The sequence below is a fragment of the Dipodomys ordii genome, unplaced genomic scaffold, assembly GCF_000151885.1.
Source record: "Dipodomys ordii isolate 6190 unplaced genomic scaffold, Dord_2.0 Scaffold3, whole genome shotgun sequence".
Taxonomy (NCBI): Eukaryota; Metazoa; Chordata; class Mammalia; order Rodentia; family Heteromyidae; genus Dipodomys; species Dipodomys ordii.
Genome location: NW_012267219.1, coordinates 2,512,684 through 2,518,863, shown reverse-complemented (window position 1 = coordinate 2,518,863; position 6,180 = coordinate 2,512,684).

Genomic DNA, 6,180 nt, shown 5'->3' with positions numbered 1-6,180 from the left:
GGATCTTGATACTACCCCAAACAATCTATGGTTCAGTGTGATCCCTATTAAAATTTCAGTGATAAGGGTTGAGAAATGGATGCGAACAATGGCTATAAACTTTTGCTTTTTCTCTGACATTTCATTATTTTCTCAAAATGGCCAGTTGAGGATTTTCCACAATTATCATCTAAAATATCAGTGATTCCTATTCAAACTGATTTGCTGAATTGAAACTCCTTTGTACAACTGCTTAAAGATAACAAAAATCCCAATGATATTTTTTGCAGACATGGAAAAAATTATCTTAAAGTTTATATGGAACTAGGCTTAATGATGTGTGCTTATAATCCCAGTACTAAGGAGGCTGAGGCAGGAGGATTGAGAGTTTAAGGCCAGACTGGGCTACGTAGTAAAACTGTCGAGAAAGAGAGAGGAGGGATAAAGAGAGGAAGAGGAGGAGGAGAAGAAAAAGGGAAAGGAATCTTGAAAAACAAAATGTAAGAATCAGTTTTTTATTTAAAAAACTTAACCTCATGCCAGGCACTGGTGGCTCATGCTGATAATCCTAGCTACCCAGGAGGCTGAGATCTCAGGCTGAAAAGTCTATGAACTTATCTCCAATTAACCACCAAAAAGCTAAAAGTGAAGCTGTTGGCTCAAGTGTTAGAGCACTAACTTTGATCAAAAAAACTCAGGGACATTGCCTAGGCTCTGAGTTCAAGCCCCAGGACCAGGGATGCTGTACACAGCAAAAACAAATTTAAAAAATTTGCCTCATAGGTTTAGTAATCTGCATTATGAAAACTAGACCAATGGAATAAAGCAATAAACCCTTGCTAATATAGTTTATTTGCATGTATGAAAATAGAGCAGTAAAATCTGTTAAGATTGTTTTAAGAAGGGAGAGGAAGCCAGTATCGTACTGTAATAGCTACTCAGGAGGCTGAGAGCTGAGGATTGTGGTTCAAAGCCAGCCCAGGCAGGAAAATCTATGAAGGTCTTACCCCCAATCACGAAAAAAAACAAAACAAAACAAAACAAAAAACCAGAAGTGGAGCTGTGGCTCATTGGTAGAGCACTAGCCTTGAGTGTAAAAGCTCAAGGACAGTGTCCAGGCCCCTGAGTTCAAGTCCCAGGACCAGGACCAAAAAAAAGCGAGGAAGAGGAGGATGGGGGAGACTGATAGATACAGTGTGTAGATGAGTAGAAATGTCATAGTGAAACTCCCCTTGTATAACTTATTGATGCTTACTAAAAATAAATAAGCCAGCTGGTGACTCACCCCTGTATTTCTAGCTATTTGGGAGGCTGAAATTGGAAGATTGCTGTTCAAAGCCAGCCCAGGCAGGAAAGTCCATGAGACTCTTATCTCCAATTAATCACAGAAAAAGCTGGAAGTGGCACTGTGTGTGGCTCAAGTGGTAGAGTACGAGTCTTGAACAAAAGGAGCTAATGGACAGCACCTAGGCCTAGAGTTCAAGACCCAGGACTGGCCAAAAATAATTAAGCCATTGCATATGTGGTCAAGTGATACTTTTGACAAGAATGCCAGGATCATTCAATGGGGAAAGGATAGCCTTTTCGACAAACAAGATTGGGAATAACTGGATATCCTCATGCAAAAACAAAACAAAACCTCAAATGGAAATATGGTTTTTTGTTGTTGTTATTGTTGATGGTGGCAGTGGTGTTTGATGTTTCTTTACTTTTTTTCCCTTTTTTCAGGGTGGCAAAGTCGGGGGAGGAGGTACATAGAAAGGGAGGGAGGGTGAACAAATGCAATCATACTGTTCACTATGTACTATGGAAAATGACCTGTGTAAATTGTGGGCAAGAATGGAAGGGAGAAACTGGGGGAAAGCTAAGGAAAGGGTGGTGACATTATTCAAGAAAAGAAATTTACAGCCGGGCACCGGTGGCTCACTCCTGTAATCCTAGCTACTCAGGAGGCTGAGATCTGAGGATTGAGGTTCAAAGCCATTCCAGGCAGGAAAGACCATGAGACTCCTATCTCCAATAAACCACCAGAAAACCGGAAGTGGTGCTATAGCTCAAGTGGTGTAGAGCACTAGCCTTGAGCTGAAGATCGGAGGGACAGTGCCCAAACCCAGAGTTCAAGCCCCATGATTGATTCCCCCCACCTCCCCTCCCCCGCAAAAAAAAGATGGTTTATGGACCTTTTAAAAGGCCTGTCTTTTAAAACAATTAGCATTTATCATTACTACTGTTTAGAAACTAAGAAGAAAAATACCTTTTTGTTTTAAGATAACGTATAATTTTTTTAGGAAACCAAAAGAGATTTTCAAGACATGTAAAATGTGGAGTTTTTTAAATAAATACAAGTATGATATAAACATTTCAAGTCTACAATGACAAAGTTGATCCTTCCAGGAAGCATCTTGTCTGATTTGATGTTCAAAGGTCATGGTATAAAATGCTCACTAAAAAGATGGCCAACTCAATCTTTCTTTGTCATTAAGATAATGATTTTGTTGACAATTGTTGAAAGTACAGTCTATTACCTGGTGAGAAAGTGGTGATTTCTAGGACACAAATACAAGCCCCACTACTTTATAAAAGTAAAGATAACCAATTCTGTTTTTCTTTCTTGACCATCATTAATCTTTTCACTTCTACAAATGTTGATTGGGGGTTCATTTTGTTTTGTTTTTGTATTTTTTTTCCTTTTTTGGGGGGGGGTCCAGTCCTAGGCCTGAACTCTGGGCCTGGGCACTGTCCCTCAGCTCTTCAGCTCAAGGCTAGCGTTTTACCACTTGAGCCACAGCACCACTTCCGGCTTTTTTCTTTTTGCTTATGTGGTGCTGAGGAATCGAACCCAGGGCCTCAGGCATGCAAGGCAAGCGCTCTACCACTGAGCCACCTTCCCAGCCCCAATTCATTATTTTTTAAATTGTTAAACAGTAGTTCATTATATGAATGTACTCAGTTTTATTTTTGGTAGTACTGAAATTGGAATCTAGGCATTGTCCTTATTTAGGTATGTGCTCTACCACTTGAGCCATGTCCCTAGTTGTTTCTGCTTTTCTTTATTTTAGATAGAATTCCGTGGTTTTTCTTGAGTGGGCCTGGAATGCTCTTACCTCCATCTTCTGAATAGCTAGGATACAGGTGTGTGACCTACCATGCTTCTGGAAGGTGCTTTTTACTTCCCTTCTTCCTTCTTCTCCTCTTCCTTTTCCTTTCCCTGCAGTACTTGCCCTCCAGAATTCAGGGCCTCATCCTTGCTAGGCATAAGCTTTAGCACTTGAGCCATACCCCTCCTTTTTTGCTTAGATTACTCTTTTAGGTGGTTGACCAAGTAGTTGTTATTCTTAGACCATGAGCCTTCTACTTATGGTTCCCAGATGGATACCACCATGCCCAGCTTACTGATTCAGACAGGATCTAACTAACTTTCCTGCTTAGCCTTAAATCAGTATCCTCCAAGTCATACTATAGACATGTACCACCATACCTGGCCACCCATAATTGTTTTATCTACTCCTGAACCCCAAATTTTTCAATGTGAGTCAATTTTCTTGATATTTGAGTTAAAGATTGAAAAACTTACAGATAAGGTAGAATAGTTCCTAGTATTGGCTTCTTATTTGTATTCTGACTTATATTACTGACTATCTCTTTTGGGCTATCACCTAGAAACTTGTTTGTAGGGTTGATGGAAGGATATATAATCTTACTGTTTTAGAAGGTGCTTCCCTTGGCAGTCAAAAAATTTATGGGAAATCTGTAGTGTCTTCCTGAAATAAATGACTGAATCTGGCTCCCAATCATCCTACCCTGTATCGGTCTGTATCAGATAGCCCCCATATCAGGCAGTCCCTTCTGTGCAGCGTTGCACCATTGAGTATCCTCAGGAGACGTTCTGCCTTGGAAATTGTGCCATTTGTCTGGATGTAATGTACTATGTACACAGGTAGGTTGTGGGAAGTACACATCCAAGCCCTCCTGGGAGCTTAATGTCTTTGCTTTGTTCTCATATTTACATATGAAAAAGTTCATTCTGTTTCTCCCTAAATTTCCTATACCAAATACACAATCTAGATTAAAAATTACTTCTTTGCCTTTAATCTTCTACTGGTTTTGTTTTTGCTTATTAAGTGGTCTTTTGGGTTTTTTTTTGTTTTTATGTTTTTTGTTGTTGTTGTTTTAGTTAATGAATTGTCTTGGCCCTCAATTGCAATTTTCACTTTTGTTTTGGCCCGGAGATTTTTATTTCTAGGAACTTTATTCCCCAAGAATAATGAGAGACTGCTGCATAGGACTGCTTATTTTGGAGAACTAACTATATAAATATTAGAAGTATTTCAGAACTAATGGCATGGAGAATTTCCAGGAGAGGCTAGTAGGCTTCTTAGGAAGTCACAGCAAAAGAGGGGAGGGAGAAAAGAGAATGGGTAACGGGGAGAGAAGGGAAGATAAATACAGTCAAGGTATATTATATGTGTGCAGAAAATAGCATAATGAAACTCACAGAGGGACAAGGAGGAATAAAATAAGCAATCAAAGTACATTATATACATAAATGTTTATATCATAATAAAATCCTTTTGTACTGGAGTTTGAACTCTTGGCCTCACTCTAGCTAATGCTCTACCATTTGAGCCATGCTTCCAGCTTCAGTTTTAGCAAATCTCTCAAGGACATCTAAAAAAGCCTAGTAGGATGGCTTCAAGTTGTGATTCTCAAGATCTCAGTCTACTGAGTAGCTAGGATTATAGATATGAGTCACTGGCACTCAGCTAAGCCATTTTCTTTTTCTTTGTTGGTTGTTGGGCTTGAACTCTGGGCTTGGGCGCTGTCCCTCAGCTCTTTAGCTCAAGGCTAGTGCTCTACCACTTGAGCCACAGCACTGCTTCTGGCTTCTTCTGTTTATGTGGTGCTGAGGAATTGAACTCAGGGCCTAATACATATGAGACAAGCACTCTACCACTGAGCTACCTTCTCAGCCCCACCATTTTCTTTTATAATAGGTTTTCTTCCAGTGTTTCTCACCTTTAAATTTAACCCTATAACTTCATAATCATATTAATAACTTTCTGTGAAACTTTTTAAAGAGAATTTTTCTGACTCTTTTTTTTCAAGTATCAGTCGTGGGGCTTGAACTCAGGGTCTGGGCGCTGTCCCTCAGATCTTCAGCTCAAGGCAAGCACTCTACCACTTGAGCCACAGCACTACTTCCTAAAGAGAATTTTTCTATCCCTAAGCAAAGTAAGTCTATAGGTAACTATTTAGGAGCTGCCACATAATAGACAAAGCAATAATCTTGCAGATTTATTTGCTTGTGCCTAATGAAGCTATCTATGTTTCTTGATCTTTTAGATCTAACCCTTTAAACTGACTTAAAGGAGAGAAAATGTTTGATTACCATCTTCTTAAAGCATTGTTAACCATTTGTTTATTTAGCTAAGTTTGTAGAGCTGCAATAGGAATAAATGTGACATCTACAACAGTTTCAAGTCTTTCTAAAAGATAGAAAAAACTATTTAGGATTAAAGTATAGTCAATAACCCTTGTAAGGAGGCTCTTTTTTTTGGGGGGGGGCTGGTCGTGGGGCCTGAACTCTGGGCCTGGGCACTGTCCCTCAACTCTTCAACGCAAGGTGAGCACTCTACCACTTAAGCCACAGCGCCACTTCAGCTTTTTCTGCTTATGTGGTGCTGAGGAATTGAACCCAGGACCTCTTGCATACAAAGCAAGCACTCTACCACTGAGCCACCTTCCCAACCCTGTAAGGAGACTCTTATCTTCCATTGACCAGCAAAAAGTCAGAGTAGAATGGAGCTGTGGCTCAAACAGTAGATTACCAGCCCTGAGGGAAAATAAAGCTAAGGGACAGTATCTAGACCCTGAATTCAAGCCCCAGTACCACCCCTTCCCCCAATAAAAAATAATAACAGGGCTGGGAAGATGGCTCAGTGGTAGAGTGCTTGCCTTGCATATCTGAGGCCCTGGGTTCGATTCCTCAGCACCACATAAGCAAAAAGAAAAAAAGCGGGGCTGGGAAGATGGCTCAGTGGTGGAGCGCTCGCCTTGCATGCATGAGGCCCTGGGTTCGATTCCTCAGCACCACATAAGCAAAAAGAAAAAAGCCGGAAGTGGCATTGTGGCTCAAGTGGTAGAGCGCTAGCCTTGAGCTGAAGAGCTGAGGGACAACGCCCAGGCCCAGAGTTCAGGCCC